The 16,251-nt window shown below is 44.3% G+C and overlaps 1 long non-coding RNA gene across 3 annotated transcripts in view; it reads right to left on the bottom strand.

Annotated features, from left to right (window-relative positions):
- LOC132386091 (uncharacterized) overlaps window positions 1-16,251 on the bottom strand; it is a 42,740-nt gene that overhangs the window by 5,266 nt on the left and 21,223 nt on the right. For 2 of the 3 annotated variants that reach the window (XR_009509401.1, XR_009509402.1), the window contains exon 2: window positions 10,775-10,944. This is a non-coding gene — a long non-coding RNA (uncharacterized LOC132386091). Of the gene's footprint in view, window positions 1-10,774; window positions 10,945-13,795; window positions 13,920-16,251 lie in introns of those variants that run through there. The other variant, XR_009509400.1, reaches the window with a different exon arrangement.

Genomic DNA, 16,251 nt, shown 5'->3' with positions numbered 1-16,251 from the left:
CGCCGAAAACGAGAGTATGGAAAACAACGTAAGCAAATCAAGGCCGGCCTGGATAGGAGAGCAGGGCAAGAACATCAGTTTGAAGTTCTAAGTGATAAGTGAAACAAGGGATCCCGAACCCATGTCTGGCATACCGACCTTGTTTGAGGACAGTGACTGTGATGCTGAGTGCATAATGCGACTCCGCAAGATTTATTCGCTCTGCTGCATGATTTTCTCAGCTGATGAGGGGTGGAAACGGAAGGCAGAACTGAGATACCAAACCTATCCGGAGTTACAGACAGGAATCCATGATGAGAATGAACAGACAGACCGGATTATTCAAGCCTTGGAAAGGGCTCTCCAGCAACATGCAAACATCACTAAAGTACGTCAAAGCAAACCTAAGCCTGGAGAATCGGGACCAGTCTATTGGGAGCGATTTATGGCCTGCTGAGCACTTTCACAGGAGACCGAGTCTTTAAAGATGGGAATCCGTCCCTCCCGTTTAATGCCTAACTGCTCCACTGCTTACCAACTAAGTTAGCCAACATGATTAAAACAAATGATATGGATTGGCCTGACAAAGACTGAAATGGAACATGACAAGCTTTGACCCGACTTTCGAATCCCGATCGACCCCGAAGGGAACTAATATAAGAGGTAAATAGGCTCAGCGAAGGACATGAGCGGGCTATATCTGGGGAACAGAAATGGGAACAAAAACATACCAAGGAACCGGTGGGGGCAACAGCCCGTTTAGAAATTGACAAACAAGGATGCTTCCAACCATGAGTATCACCCCTCAGGAAGAGCCCAATGTAATATTGCAAGTGGCTGGAATTCCATTTATTATTGATATGGGGGCAACCACATCCACTCTCAATCAGGAAATGGTTTCAGAAAATGGAAAACAGCTATCAGAAAAATGGACTGTCTGGGTTCAAAGGCAGGGCACGTATGTATTCATGTACCCAGCCACTGCAGGTGGAATTCCAGGGCACCCAGTGTGAGGCTTCATTTACAGTCACCACCAGTCTGGGTGTAATCTAGCAGAGAGAGACTTGTTCTGTCCGTTGGAAATCGAGATTCTCTGCGTGGACGAGGATATCACCCTGGGACTAGTGAACAAGGACATCTTCCCCAGTTACTGACACCCCCCCCCTCCCCCCAGTGCTGGGCACTTTATCTGCGTTTGAACCCCTTCTGCCAGCGGCCGACCCTCATGTGACTCTGTGCTTTGACCCTCCGAGGTGCTGAACTGAGGAAAGCCAATATTATGCACCCCTCGAGGGACAGAAGTTCCCAGTCACGGTGATTGGAGAGGTTAAAGGAAAAGAGGTCAGCGCATTACTGCCTGAAGTTCCGGATTTCCTTTGGCGACAGACAGAACTGGTGCTTCCCCATATCACTGTCTGGGTTTGCCCTGGGTGAAAGCCAAAGAGCCCAGAGTTCAATTCAGAAGGTTCAAAGGAACATCTAAACAAGCCTGATGCATTTTGGAAACAAGTCCTGTGGACTGATGAAGTTACAATAGAACTTTTTGACTGCAATGAGCAAAGATATCTTTGGAGAAAAAAGGGTGTAGAATTTCATGAGAAGATCACCTCTCCAACTGTTAAGCACGGGGGTGGATCGATCATGCTTTTGGCTTGTGTTGCAGCCAGTGGCACAGGGACTTTTACTAGTAGAGGGAATAATGAATTCAATTAAATACCAGCAAATTCTGGAAGCAAACATCACACTGTCTGTAAAAAAGCCAAAAAATGAAAAGAGGATGGCTTCTACAACAGGATAATGATCCTAAAAACACCTCAAAATCCACAATGGACGACCTCAAGAGGTGCAAGCTGAAGGTTTTACCAAGGCCCTCAGAGTTCCCCGGCCTAAGCATCATTGAGAATCGGTGGATAGACCTCAAAAGAGCAGTGCATGCAAGATGGCTCAAGAGTCTCACAGAACTAGAAGCCTTTTGCAAGGAAGAATGGGCAAAACTCCCCCAAACAAGAATTGAAAGACCCTTAGCTGGCTACAAAAAGCATTTACAAGCTGTGATACTTGCCAAAGGGGGTGTTACTAGGTGTTGATAATGGAGGGTGCCCAAACTTTTGCTTCAGGCCCTTTGCCTTTTTTGTTATTTTGGAACTGTAAAAGATGGAAATTAAAAAAAAAAGTTTCCTTGCTTAAAATATTACAGAAATGTGTGATCTTTAACTTATGTCTTTTGGAAATCAGTTCAACTTTTACTTGTTTAACAGTAGCAGAAATTTTGAACGGGGTACCCAAGCTTTTGCATGCCATTGTAATTGAGCAGGCCTCTTTTAAATCAGCTGTCTCTACCCAGAAGGCTGAGCTGTTTGCTCTGCCTCCTGCCTGTGTCCTAGCAACAAACTAAAGTGTGGACTTTTACATGGACTCCCGTTAGGAACTGACTACGGGGCTTTAGGGATTCCTGACTTCCTCTGGCCACCCCATTAGTAATGCTAACTTTGTAAACAACTTACTCACCGCTCGACAGCTACCTCGAGTTTTCACTATTATTAAATGTGCAGCCCATACTGGGGAGTTTGATGAGATGTTCCAGGGTAACGTTAGGGCTGATGCAGCGGCCAAACAGACAGCCTTGAATCTCACACTTTTAGTCCCCTGGGGAACCCAGCAAGCTCCTATTAGTCAAAATCTAAGCACGGGTATGCCAGACATGGGGGAAATACGTAACTAACAGGGGGACCCCCCCTGAAGGAGAGCGCAAACTATGGTCCCAAATGGGTTTCCACCTGGAACCTCAGACCAATTTATGGGTGACCCCTGCGGGACAGCTCTGTGTTCCCTCAGTGTTCTTACCTATTTTGATAGATTATATACATAATTGTACACACTTGTGCAAGGAGGGAATGGTTAATACATTATTACAATCTTGACTTCCAGAGAGCAGCTGAAAAACCAGCCAAAGCATGCTTAAATTGTAAAAAAAAACAGATGCTGGGAAGGGGATGCCTTGTGGTTCGGGAACTACCCCTTGCCTGGTGGACCTTTTCCTTGCTTGTAACTTCAGTTTATAGAATCACCTGAGTACATTGTTATAGGTGTTGCTCAGTGATAGTAGATGCATTTAGCAGATGGATTGAAGCTGTTCCTACAACTAATGATACCACTATGACTGTTGTGAACATATTGCTAAAAGAAATAACTCCTCGCTATTGTTATATACTTGTGCCATGACAGTGGTACCCTTGTCACGTGACTGGGGTTGAAGCTATACTGGAGGTAATGGTCTTGTGACGGTGGAGTGATGTCATTTTCCCGCCAGTAGAGATCATGTGACAGGTTTTTTTTTATTAACAGGTTATAAAAGGAAGACCCCACCCTGTGAGGAGGGGCAGTTCGTGGCTGGATTTGCCAAGTTGACTTCATGCCACTGCGTGATTTAATGTGATGACGCAGTTTAGTTGAAGGATGAAGTTTTTATCTAATGCCTAAAGTTTAAAAGGTCATTGCCAGCTGTTTCTTTACAATACTACTAGTTGAGAATCAGTGGAGAGTGAGGATCGGAGTTCGGGAGTTAAAGATCGAGGAGAATCTATTTCGACGGTGAAACAGGTTCGACCTCATTTAATCCTTATTTGGAAGGAATTCATTGACTGTTCTCGTGTTAATCTCTGCGAGATAGCAGAAGATTGTGATAAAGGAAAGGTCAGTGCCTTTAAGCCGTTTCATTTCGTAAACTCTTTGTGGGAAAAGTTTGACGTCGGGGATCGAAGCAGAACAACGTGAAAGAGAATTTAAATCGTCTTATAAAGTCTCTCCTTTTAATTGGACTGTGAGCATTTCTGAACTTTTGGCAATACTACTTTAAAGAACTGTTTTTGCAACATCGCTTTAAGAACTGTTTAAGCTGCCGCACAGCAGCTGTTTCCGGTTACGTTAGTGTTTGTTTACTTTTGGGGGGTTTGTTTACAGTGTTTAATAAAAGTGTTGTTTGTTATATAATCCGTTGCCTAACTCATATATTTATTGTTGCCTGAATACGTAACATAAATATGGGGGCTGCGTCCGAATTGGATCGTTCGAGTTTAGATGGTTGCTAACTTTTGAATCGGTGTTTTGGAAAAGGAGAATACTAGATTCTTTTGTTTGATTGGCTTGTGAGTGGTATTCGGCAACAATGAATATTGATGAGTTTCTGGTTTCGCCAGTCGCGGGGTTCTTAGTGAAGGCAAAAAAAACTGAGGTCTCTGAGATAGCTCGTAGATTGCAACTTAAAAGTATTTTGACGACTACATCTATGGCTGTCATACAGAGAAAAATCGCGTCACACTATGTGGATTCGGGTGTTTTTAATGTATCTATTTTAGAGTCGTTTCCAATAAGTGCTCTGGAGATGCAGTTACAAATCGAACAAATGATGTTAGAGCGTTGTAAATTAGAGGCTGAACAAAAGCAGAGAGCATTTGCATATGCAATGGAGGAATTAAGGTCTGGGAAACAGTCTTCTGCTTCTAGAAAACCATTTGTTGCTAGTCAAGAAATTAAATTGGTCCCTCCATTTAGTGAAACAGAAGTGGAAAGATATTTTCAACATTTTGAAACTATTGTTCGGATGTCAGAGTGGCCGAGAGATAAACGGTCAGTGTTGTTACAGAGTGTAATTAAAGGCAAAGCACAACAAGTTTACACAGCTTTAACTGCTGCAAAAGAACTTGATTATGATATTGTGAAAATGCATATTCTAAAAGCATATGAATTAGTCCCAGAAGCTTATAGGGAAAGATTCAGAACTCTGAAAAAGTCTGGGGATAAAACCTATGTGGAATTTGCCTACGATAAAGCTATGTGTTTTGAGAGATGGGTTTCTTCTATAAATGTAAATGGGGACTATGATAAATTGAGAGAGCTGTTTTTAATGGAGGAATTTAAAAGAAGCATTCCCGTTGAAGTAAGGACCTACTTAAATGAGAGGGATACTGATAAATTGCAAGACTGTACTAGATTAGCTGATGAGTATGTTTTAATCCATACGAATAAATTTCCTCAGGGCTTAATTTTTAAGAGGAAAAATAACATGGAGACTCAAGGTAAATCAGAAATTAAATCAGAAGTTAATGAGAAAGGTAAGGAGGAAGGAAAACCAGTTTGTTTCTGGAACACCAGAAGGTCAGTTTGGTTTTAATTGTAACTAGTGTAAGAAGCCTGGCCATGTCATAGCTAACTGTTTCAGCTTGAAAAAGAAAGAGAAGGAAGCAGTTCCAGATGCTTGTGTGCAACATACTGAAGCACCTGTAAAGTTACAGGGTTTGATAAACACAAATGAGGTTTTGTTACAGGCTGACCAAGTTAGGAAGGGATATGATCATTTTATAACTGAAGCTTTTGTATCTTTGAAAGAAGGATCTACTCTGGTGCCAATAAGAATCCTTAGGGATACTGGAGCTTCTCAATCACTGATGTTAGACAGTGTGTTTAAGTTTAAAGAGTCTGATACTCGTGAGGTAAATTAAATAAAGTAAATTTAAAGTCAGGGTTCGTTACAGGATTTGTTAAAGTACGATTACAGCATAGCTTACCTGTGAAGGGTATTTCTTTATTGTTAGGTAATGACTTGGCAGGTGGACAAGTTTTTCCTGAAGTGCATTTGACAATGGAGTCAGAGGAACCAGAGTTGAATTCCAACACAGATTCTTCCTGTATTGTGACTAGAGCTATGGCTAAAAAGATTGACGTGCAAAATGAGGTTGTTACTCAGGACTGTTCAACTTAGGATTCGAGTTTTGCGGATGTGTCAGAGACTTCCTTATCTTCGTTGATTGATCAAGATTCTTGGGGGAAGTCTGACTATGAAGATTTATCTCTGTCTCGGAAGGAGATGATAGCAGAGCAGAATAGAGACTCTGAGATTATAAAATTAAGAGAGCAGGCTTTACTAGGTAGTGAAATTGAGAAGGTGCCATTAGGATATTACTTGGAAAAAGGGGGGTTGATGAGGAAGTGGAGATCGCCTACAATTCCTGCAAGTGAGGATTGGAATGTTGTTTACCAGGTAGTTGTACCGAAAGATTTTTGAAATGAGATTTTGACTTCAGCTCATAGTGTGCCTTTAGGTGGACATCAAGGGGTAAGGAAAGCTGTGGACAACATTTTAAAACATTTTTACTGGCCTGGTCTAAGAAAAGATGTGGTGATGTTTTGCAAAATGTGCCATACTTGTCAAATTGTGGGTAAACCAAATCAGGTTACACCAGTAGCTCCATTACAACCTATTCCAGCACTTGGTGGACCATTTTCTTAAGTTATTATAGATTGTGTCGGTCCATTACAAAGACAAAAACTGGTTATCAGTATTTGTTGAATATTATGTGTACTTTGTCTAGGTTTCCAGAGGCAGTACCACTTAGCCAATATAAGCCACTTAGCCAGTACCACTTAGCCACTTAAGTTAGTACCACTTACCAATATAAAAGCTAAAACAATGACAAATTGAAAAATATAAATTATAAGAATTATAAAATTCTTCACTTATTTTGGATTACCTAAGGAGATACAAACTCATCAAGTTTGTTTACTTTTGGGGGGTTTGTTTTCAGTGTTTAATAAAAGTTTTGTTTGTTATATAATCCCTTGCTGAACTCATATATATATTGTTGCCTGAATACGTAACACTATGGACTTTCAGAAATGATAAGTTCGGACAATGGGCCAAAATAAATGAGGAAATCTGTAAAGAACTTGCTATAAAACAGCAGTTCCACTGCACCCATCATCTGAACGCAGCGACATTGGAACGAACCAATGGTACTTTGAAAGATAAGTTGGCAAAACTTACACAAGAAACTGGATTGACCTGATTGAAGGTTTTACCCTTAGTCCTATTCCAGATGAGAATCACGCCATCAAGTTAGACAGGGCTATCACTGGCAGAAATTATCTACAGGAAGCCCATGAGAACCCCATGGGGACCCCGACCTTGTCTGCCGCTCCTCCCTGAGAGCTTACCCGCAACATTGGATATTCATACCTTGGGGGAGGAGATGGGAAAATACTTATGGAAATTAACTAACACTCTCCAAAGCTTGCATTCACAGGTACGACAAGCCTATCGAGAGGATGAACCCCAAACTACAGGTGACTACTCCACCATCCAGCCTAGAGAATTGTCCTGCTCAAGAACTGGGATGATAAGAAGTTGGGACCGAGGAGGAGAGGACTGTACCAAGTGCTACTGACAACACCTCCTGCAGTGATGGTGGAAGGGCAGCTCCGGCGGATACATCGAACGGACTGTAAACAAGTTACTGGCAGAACTGATAAGACTGAATAATGTACTGGTTAATGCTGATTTTAATGACCCTAAGGGAACCTGCCCCTGTCTTGGGAGGCCCCCAGTTTAACAGTTTCCTGTCCCTCTACCACACCTATGCTAAGCAAGTTGAGCGGGGAGCATGTTGGGTATGTGCCAGAATTCTCCAACAGGGTAAGACTATGTCAGTGGTGCCCCTGAATACTAGCGCAGTCAATTCAGTTCTGGTGTTTTCTGATAGCCGTAATGGTAGCATTGTCAATTGCACCATATCCAGGTCTGGAAGGCGAGACTGGGGATGGTGTTGCTTTGAGTGTTGGAGTCGTAGACCTCCTCCACAAGACCCCTCCAAGCTATGGCCGGGGGTAGGAGTTACGTCTCCAGCAGTGGCTAGTGTTAAGTGCTCGAGACACATGACAGTGGTACCCTTGTCACATGACTGGGGTTTAAGCTATACTGGACTTGAGGTATGGTCTTGTGATGGTGGAATGACATAATTTTCCCGCCAGTAGAGATCATGTTTTTTTTTACAGGTTATAAAAGGAAGACCCCACCCTGTGAGGAGGGGCAGTTCGTGGCTGGATTTGCCAAGTTGACTTCATGCCACTGCGTGTTTTAGGTGATGACGCAGTTTAGTTGAAGGATGAAGCTTTTATCTAATGCCTAAAGTTTAAAAGGTCATTGCCAACAGGTTCTTTATGATTCTGCTAGAGACAGTGGAGAGTGAAGATCGAAGTTCGAGAGTTAAAGGTCGAGGAGAATCGCTTTCTACGGTGAAACGGGTTTCAACGTTTGTTTGATCCTTATACGGAAGGATTTTGTTGACTATCTTTGTGTTAATCCCTGGGTTTTACCAGAAAGGATTGAAGGTAGTGAAGAAGGAAAGGTCAGTGCCTTTAAGCCGTTTCGTTTCGTAAATTCTTCATGGGAAGTTCGACGTCGGGGATCGAAGCCAAACGACGTGAAAGAGAATTTAAATCGTCTTATAAAGTCTCTCCTTTTAAATGGACTGTGAGCATATCGAACTTTTGGCAATACCACTTTAAAGAACTGTTTTTGCAATATCACTTTAAGAACTGTTTGGGCTGCCGCACAGCAGCTGTTTCCGGTTACGGTAGTGTTTGTTTACTTTTGGGGGGGTTTGTTTTCTGTGCTTAATAAACGTGTTGTTTGTTATAAGAAACCCTTGCCGAACTCATATATTTATTGTTGCCTGAATACGTAACACTAGTACAACTTGCTGGTGTAACCAGAATGAGAGTTCACCCTATCAAGTGGGAAGTAGTAACTGTACCAAGAGTCAAACTAATGATACCCCTGAACCACTAAATGGAACTTATTGGCTTTGTGGAAATAGGGCCTACCCCTGGCTGCCGGGAGAAAGAACAGGGCAGCGGATGGAACCACACCCAAATTCGCCAAACAGTGCGACAGAATCGGGTGGTCCATGACTTTATATTAGCAGAAAAAGGAGGGACCTGTGCTATCACAGGTAATAAATGCTGTACTTAAATCCATGATAGATCTTCCAATATTACTGACTTGTCTAAACACATAACCCAAGAGATTCAGAAAATTCAAGATGTTGGCAGTAAGCTACATAATTTTGGGACCAGTAAGGCAGGGGGGTGGCCCTGGCCCTTCAACATATTCGAGGGCTTCTGGAGGTTGTTTTTGCATTTCGGAAGTCTGATTGTATTAATTTTGATTATTGTCTGTGTCCTACAGTGCCTTTGGCCATGTTTTGTATCATGTTGTAGAAGCAGAACCCCATAACCATATGCCCTCTGCTTTGCTTTTACTTTGGCTTTGACTTCTCTTGTCAGCCACTGACGCATCCTTTTTCCATTCAAAAATGTCTTCTTCTTTGCAAAATATCTGTCTTGCACCTTCCTCACATCTCGCATAAACTCCCGCCACTGCTACTCTGCCGTCCTTCCCGCTAGTGTCTCTTTCCAGTCAACCTTGGCCAGTTCCTGTCCAATGCCACTGTAATTTCCTTTACTCCACTGAAATACCGACACATCGGATTTTGGCTTCTCTTTCTCAAATTTCACAGTGAACTCAATCATGTTGTTATCACTACCTTCACTTCCATATCTCAAATCACCTCTGGTTCATTACACAATACCCAATCCGGTACAGCCGATTTCCTGTTGTAATTTGCAGTCCACATCACTGCAGCTGTTTAGAGGCCTGTAGATAACTGCCATCATGGTCCTTTTACCCCTGCGATTTCTTAGCTCAACCCATAAAGATTTCAGAAATGTCACTCCACTCTTCAAGAAGGGAGAGAGGCAGAAGAAAGGAAACAATAGGCTACTTAGTCTGAGAGTGGTATGAAAGATGTTGGAGTCGATTGTTAAGGATGTGAGTTTGGGAGACTTGGAGGCACAAGATAAAATAGGCTGGACTGAACATTGTTTCTGCAAGGGAAAATCTTGCCTGATGAATTTGTTGGAATGCTTTGAGAAATAATAAGCAGAGTAGACAAAGGAGAATTGGTTGATGTTGTGTACTTGGATTTTCAGACCTTTGACAAGGTGCCACACATGAGGCTCCTTAACAAGTTCTGAGCCTGGTTGGGCAGCGATGAGGAAGGATCTGATTTCAAGTTTGTATAAATCGAAAGGCGATTGCAGTGGGAAAGGGCCGGGACCCACCCAGACGGCTGGACAGTCTGGGCCAGGAATGTAGGATCAGTTAGTTCTGGTTCCCCAAGCAGTGAGAGTGGATGTCGGTAACGAGGATCTGTTTACGTGTATGGGTGTGGGGTAAATGGTGGGAAAGTTGTGGGGTAAATGGTGGGAAAGTTGTGGGGTTACTGGCAGGGTGGAGGGAGGTTGGGGATGTGGGTTATCGGACACAGTGTGACCCGGGAGGAAGAGTCCTAGGGCAGATCATGTTGTGAGAAAAGGAGGATCAGGTCCATTGCATCAGACAGCTTTCAGGAAGCAACAAATATCTCTTTATATTACTCACAGTCTAATCTTTCTACTAACATTGTGTTTGTCACAGAGCCCAGAGTCTGGGAACAGCTCGATGGTAGGAAGCAGATGGTGATGATGGGAGGCTGTTTATTGGAGTCAAGGCCCGTGCCTCCTGGAGCTCCCCAGGGTGACACCCATTGCTACTTGTCATCTATGTCAATAATCTGGTTGAGAATGTACAGGGTATGGGCAGTGAGTCTGCAGCAGGTAATTGCAAACAATTACCTCCTTTTGCAGGATAGTAAATATAAACACCCCTCTTTCCCTCTCCACACTCAGAACCGACCAAAAGCTACTTCAGAAGATACAAGTTCTTCAAATGAGCAAACACTGAGGGAATGTGAGAGACTTTAAAGAGCTGGGATACTGATAGCACATTACCAGACCTGGAATGATTGCAACTGGTCTGATAGTATTTCTGGTCACATTCAGCTCACTCCAACTATTCCCTACCTTCCTTTTATAAGTATGTAATGTCTAAAGGACCAGTGTTTGAGTAAATGAGACTCACCAGACTTGCTCCTGACTGAATCAATGGAAATCCTGAGTCAGAAGGGTTTCTCTCCAGTCAGTGCTCTCAGTCCTCGGGCTGGTTCACTTGCTGCTGTTCCCTCATCTTCAGTCGTGGTTTGCTTCCAGTTGTGGGTTTTTCTTCCAATAAATCTCTCACCGCAGGTCTAACTTTAACATGAAAGATAATGAAGCATGTTAACAATACAAAGGACAACAAAATATTTCTGCTCACTGAACTCTAAATATTGAAGACAAATATAATGAACTCAGTGAACAAATCTGTAATTGTCCCTGACACGTCACAAAACCTGATGTGGGATAGGAAGGAGTCATCGTTCTGTCATGGTAAGATGTAAGATGCAGGAACAGAATTAGGTGATTCCATCCATCAAATCTGCTCCACCACTCAACCATGGCTGAGATTTATTCCAACACCATATCCCTGACTTCCTGCTGTAACCCTGAAGCTACTTAGCAATCATGAGTATATTAATCTCTGCCATAAATATACCCAAATGGCAGCCTCAACCAACCTCTGCAGCAACAAATTCCACAGTTCAGTCATCTTTTGGATGAAGAAATTTTTCTCAACTCAATTTTAAAGGTAATCATCTTTATTCTGAGCCTGTGCTGTCAGGTCACAGATTCTCTGTCTAATGGAAACATCCTCTCCATGTCCACTGTATCCAGGCTTTCCAGCATTCGGTAGGTTTACTTAACCATACATCCCTCCACCAACCCCACCGTCCCTCTGAACTCCATTGAGCACAGGTCCACTACCATCAAATGCTCCTCAAACATAAAGCCGATCATCCCTGAGATTATTCAGGTGAAACTTGTTAGTAACAACTGCACTGAACACATTCCCAAGTATAACAGACCATCAGGAAATTTAAACCATTCCCGAGTGAATGGAATAAAAAGAAACCGGAATCACCAGAATCGCTCAAAAGGTAAGGAACTGCTGTGGGGAGAGCAACAAATTTAACGATTCAGGTTCACAATCTTTTGTCAGAATGGATTCAGAACTTTTCATTTTTAGTGCAGATTTCCAGCAACATGAGTTTCTGTTTGATTCCTACTGTCTGACAGACAGGTAACAGCGAGGAGGAATTCCCAAACACAGTTCGAACACTGAACCCCCCAGGTCTATTTCTACTGGTTCAAACACAGAACAGCTCATTTACTCACAGCCTGTCCTTGTGAGGGATGGAATATAAACTCATTCTCTCCTCAGATTAGCAGCATTGCTTCCAAAGGAACTCCAGAAGCAAACATTTGATCCCAGACCAGAAATACTCGCTCAACACCTCATGAACCCGGGCAGCTTGATCTCTGGGTCCATTTTACTTGGATCTAAACAGGGGTGCAGAGCACCTCCGGAGCTCACCGGAGCACCACTCCAGCACCTCTGTAAAAAACACTAGATCCCAGACCAGAAATACTCGCTCAACACCTCATAAACCTGGGCAGCTTGATCCCCGGGTCCAGTTTACTTGGATCTAAACAGGGGTGCAGAGCACCTCCGGACCTCACCGGAGCACCACTCCAGCACCTCTGTAAAAAACACTAGATCCCAGACCAGAAATACTCGCTCAACAGCTCATAAACCCGGGCAGCTTGATCCCCGGGTCCATGTTACTTAGATCTAAACAGGGGTGCAGAGCACCTCCGGACCTCACCGGAGCACCACTCCAGCACTTCCGTTAGAAAATAAGTAAAAAAATAAACAAGCAGGGAATTTAACAGCGGCCGCATATTAAATAGAGGGAATTTTAAGGAAACTGGGGTTAGGGAGAGGGGTTGGTGGCTGGTGAGGAAAATACTACCAATAACATTAAGATAAGATATTTGATAGCTTTTGGTGAACTCCTGGAGCTGTGATTGTGGTGGTCCGTGGATTACTCACTAATACAAAAGTAAATTTTTCTCACTAACAAACTCATGGCTTCTAAGCAAACAACCTTATTTCACTTGGTTGATCATTATATTTTATGATAATTAGTGAATGCAAATGTGCAATATTTGTATTATTATTAAATTAAGTGTTATATGCTTTAGTGTACCAGTTACATACTGAAATGCAGTGATTGTTTATAAGCATGTTAATGTTTTATTTATCACTGTATTTCTGTGGAGCTCTGGAAATCATATATATTTCTTTCACCTTGGTTTAGTGTTTGACATTATAAAAAGCTCTATTCATATACACACACACACACACACACACACACACAAGCCCCCCCCCCCCCCAATTTGTGTAACTGCTCATCACATGAATGGGACAGGGAAGTTGCCCTGCATATGAAATGAGCAGGTACACAAATTGGGTGTGACATAGAGGGGTGACTGACAGGTTCGTGGCCTAAGGTGGAACGAGTCGATTTTAGAAAACCTTGCAATTTTCAATTATCTGAAACAGAAATATGGCAAAAGTGATTAATTTCAAACTTTCATAATCACTCAAATAGTTGAACAGCACATACATGTACCGAGATCTGTATAACTAGACCTCCTAACATAGGCCATAAACTTATCAATCACCCCTCGTACAGCTCCGGCAGCTTTCCACACGCACACACACACACACACATATATATATACACACCCCCAATTTGGGTACCTGCTCATCACATGAATGGGACAAGGAAGTTGCCCAGTACACGAAAGGAGCAGGTACACAAATTGGGTGTGACATACTAGGGGTGACTGATAAGTTTATGGCCTAAGATGAAAGGAGTCAATTTTACAAAACCTAGCAATTTTCAGTTATCTGTAACGGAAACAGCACAAAACTGATTAACTTCAAACTTTCTGCAAAATGACTCAAAGAGTGCAGGTACCAAGAGCTGTATAACATTAGGCCACGAACTTATCAATCACCCCTCGTACAGCTCTGGCAGCTAAAAGACTGGCACTGCACCCCTGCTCCAGCCGTCCAGCAGAGCTCGGGCCCGGCCCTTTCCCAATGCAACCGGCCCGGATTTACACAAACCCGCCGGGATCAAACTCCACTCACCCCCGCTCGTGTCGGTGAACCGCCAACGACAGCTGCTTTCGGCAGTGCGCATGCGTTTATCAGGATGTTCTCCGCAGCACCACCAGTGGTCGGAGGTCCATACAGCGCCCCCAGTGCTCGGAGGCGTGTGGGACAACGGAGAGACAAATCACAAACGTGACAAAGTCTGCACATGCAGGAAATCCAGCTCAGCACAAACAAAAGGCTGGTGGAACTCAGCAGACCCGGGAGCATCGATCGAAAAGGGTCGACAGTCGACGTTTCCAGCTGAACCCTCCTTCAAGATTGAGATGGAATGGGGGAAATATCTAAATAAAATCGGGGCGGGCGAGAAAATGCCTGCCGGGATGGTGATAGGTTGAAGCCAGGTGGATGGGAAAGCTCAAGAGCTGAAGAAAATAGAATCCAGAGGGAAGTGATAAGCACATGAGAGGACGTGAAAAATCAGAGAGGAAGAGGGGGAGTGTTCACTGGAAGGAGAAATTGATATTCGTGCCATCAGGTTGGGGGGAGGAGCTACCCAGACGGAATATAAGGTGCAGATCCTGGACCCTGAGGGTGGCCTTAACTTGGCACAAGAGGAGGCAATGGGTTGACACGTCGGAACGGGAATGGGAATGGGAATCAGAATGAAAATGTTTGGACACTGGGAAGTCCCGCCGGGAGCGGATAGTTCAAAGGTCAGTTTATTATCAAAGCAGGTATCCATAAACAACTCTTGCGTTTTTTTTTCTCCAGAGAACCACAAAACAAAGAAAGAGCATGAAAGTCTTTCAGAGAGAAAAATCAAACTCCCACCCCACCCCCCACATCAACAAGAACGGCATCCCGATCATCAACCCCCAAAACCCACCCCTCCCGCACAAAACGGAACAATAACATCGATCCGCCCCCCCAAAAAAACAACCCTACCCCGCACAACTGCGGAGCAGCTGGTGTCACCAGTGTAGAGGCGGCCGCATCGGGAGCAGCGGACACAACGGGCGTCCCCGGAAGATTCACAGGTGAAGTGTCGCCTCACCTGGAAAGATGTTTGTACAACGGAGAGAGATCGGCCGTCCGGCCCTTTCACTGTGACACCCCGAACTCCACATCAAATCCGTCCAAACGAATCTGGGCGAACTTTAATGACCAATAAATATAATTCCTCCCAGCGATCAGCTCTCTGAATGATTCCCTGACTCTGAGAGGAAGGGGTGTCTATGGTCCGCAGTGTCAGGGTGTTGAGTTTACCAGGAGACAAAGACTGCAGGGACGAGAGGTTTTCTGTTGACTAATACACTGTGTGTGGACCACGCTGGCAATTCTGGTGTTGTGACCCGAATCGAGACAAACACCACACTGCCCACTCCACCAACAACACGGCACAGCCGGTCACATATCAGGGGACTTTATATCTCACAACACTGGATTCAGTGATGAAACCCGAGATTAATGTTGTTGTCCCACTGGAATGATCAGAAACGTCCATTCAGGTGTTTTAATTACAAGCGCTCCCACACAGGTGACGTCACACACGCGAATTCACGCGCCTGACGTCACACATGGCCTGCCCTCACGTGCGTGGTGTCTTACATCACCGACACGCTGGTGAGCTCGAGCTTTATCGGTTTAACGGCTGAGCCACCAATCGCGTGACCGTCCCCACCCCCACCGCTGTAAACCAAAGCTTCAGGGGCTGCGCTACTCCCATTGATGCGAAGCAATGTCAATCACTGGTTACAACCAGTAATGGAGGCAGACAAGCCAAGTGGACATTGCCTCGCGGAAACTTTCCCACTAAAGTGTCAATCTCCCGTCAGGGCGGAACAAATCCCAAAGTAAATGTTCGCTTTCTGATTTATTTCCATTTCCGTCCAAGGGAAGTTGCGGAGTTTGTGAAGCATCTCCTGAGGCCGGAGTCTGATGTATCTCTGAGAGGTAGGAGGAAACCGCTCGGCCCATCGGCGATTCCGGGAGAGAGGAGGATGATTTTACTGAAAGGATGAAGATGGTGTGAGAGGGGGCGGACAGGATGTTTGTCCCGGTGGGGACAGGAGGGGCTCATCTCTGGAAATGACTGAAACCCATGGTGGTGGCGAGCAGAGGGATTCACCACATTGGGGGGCAAACACCGGCACACTGTTACCCTGCAATTGGAGCCAATGGTCCGCGCAAAGTGACAATTATTTGGGTTTTGTTGAGACTGTACCTAGAATATGGTGTAAAATCCCGCTCCCCATACTAACACGGGTTATACAGACCAAAGAACAAACTGCCGGAGGAACTCAGTGGGTCAGGCAGCATCTGTGGAGGGAAATGGACCGTCAACATTTCGGGCTGAGACCCTCCCTCTGGACTGAGAGTGGACGGGAAATAGTCAGAGAAAGGAGGTGAGGGGTGGGGATGGGGCAAGAGCTGGGGAGTGAGAGGTGGATCCAGGTGAGGGGCGAGGTGGGAAGGTGGAAATAGTGACG

Source organism: Hypanus sabinus, unplaced genomic scaffold (assembly GCF_030144855.1).
Source record: "Hypanus sabinus isolate sHypSab1 unplaced genomic scaffold, sHypSab1.hap1 scaffold_100, whole genome shotgun sequence".
Lineage (NCBI taxonomy): Eukaryota > Metazoa > Chordata > Chondrichthyes > Myliobatiformes > Dasyatidae > Hypanus > Hypanus sabinus.
Note: the sequence above shows the minus strand (reverse complement) of the source record. Positions and strands in the feature narration are given on the sequence as shown.